Below are 1,201 nucleotides of genomic sequence, written 5' to 3' on the forward strand. Positions count from 1 at the left end.
TTGTTTTCTCTCATTTTAAAGTTTAATTGTCTTGTTCCATTGTCAAAGTGTCTCCCTTTCCTCCTCAATACAAGAAAAAATGCATTTTAAGAGAGAAAAATATGACTTGTTTAGATTTAAACTTTTTGTAGTGTGCAGAAAATGTTTTTAAAAAGACACAATGGTAGAAAAAAGGAAAAGAAATTTTGAAAATTTTTCAAAATGGTCAAAGATTGTGCTTCTGGAATGTTGGAGATAAAACTTAACTCAGATAGATAGCCTGAGCGGCTCCATAGAAAGTAGGTCAGCAGTCAAACAGGAAGTGAACATGATATGTGGCCCGCCCCCACCAGCGCCTGCTTATCTTTTTCATGTGGGATTAAAATGTCCAGTCCCAATTAATAACACCAAGTTGTTTTTGTTTTTTTATGTTACTAGGCAGCCAGTTCCCTGGTGTTATCCTTCATCTTGTTTCTGTGTGTTGCTGCAGGGAGGACTTTGCATCTGGACAGCAGGAGCTGCTCGCTGATGAGGCTCAAACAGGACAGTCGATTCTAAGGCCGCAGCAGGAAGAGATTCCCAACGTTCTGAGGGGAGGTTCGAATTCAGCTTCAGGATCTCAGCTTAGAGGTACGGACACAACTCTGAAAAACTTAAACTTTTCCCAGATAATAACAAAAAGTGACAATAGATAATAAAGAATGTCTTACTTATGTCCCATATTTTTTTTCCTGTCACGATTCATCTTCTGGCAGATTTCTTATAGAGTGAGCGGAGCAGGCGCCAGCCGACGCCGTGCAGCAATTGACTATAAGCTACTACCAAGCGACTATATTTTCTAGTCTGCTGCAGCCAGCAGGATACCACGCTCCAGCTTGCTTGACGTTGCCATGACAACGTAACCTCAAGACCTCAAAATAATTAAATAAAAATCAAATTACACGTAATGGTAAAATAAAAAGGAGCAAGAAAAATTTCCCAAAATATTCTTAAAAAAATTCATATTTTGTGCAAAGTATTTTTTATCTCCCTCTCACCACCAGGGGGTGCTGCAGTTTCCAAGTTTGATGACGTTTTGCTTCCCATCCAGGAAGCTTTTTAAATTAAATGACGTCTGTTTCTATTTGCATGTTTTCTAAACTAAAACCAGGCTTTGTTGGGCTGCTGGATAAAACCTGGAACTAAACGCTATTTCTGACATTTTGAATTGAAAAATCTTCCT

The 1,201-nt window shown here is 38.7% G+C and overlaps 1 pseudogene; it reads left to right on the plus strand.

Annotated features, from left to right (window-relative positions):
* The window catches only part of LOC107104152, a 13,324-nt pseudogene that overhangs the window by 8,850 nt on the left and 3,273 nt on the right, over positions 1-1,201 (plus strand).

This window comes from Cyprinodon variegatus, unplaced genomic scaffold (genome assembly GCF_000732505.1).
Source record: "Cyprinodon variegatus isolate N-32 unplaced genomic scaffold, C_variegatus-1.0 Scaffold1630, whole genome shotgun sequence".
Lineage (NCBI taxonomy): Eukaryota > Metazoa > Chordata > Actinopteri > Cyprinodontiformes > Cyprinodontidae > Cyprinodon > Cyprinodon variegatus.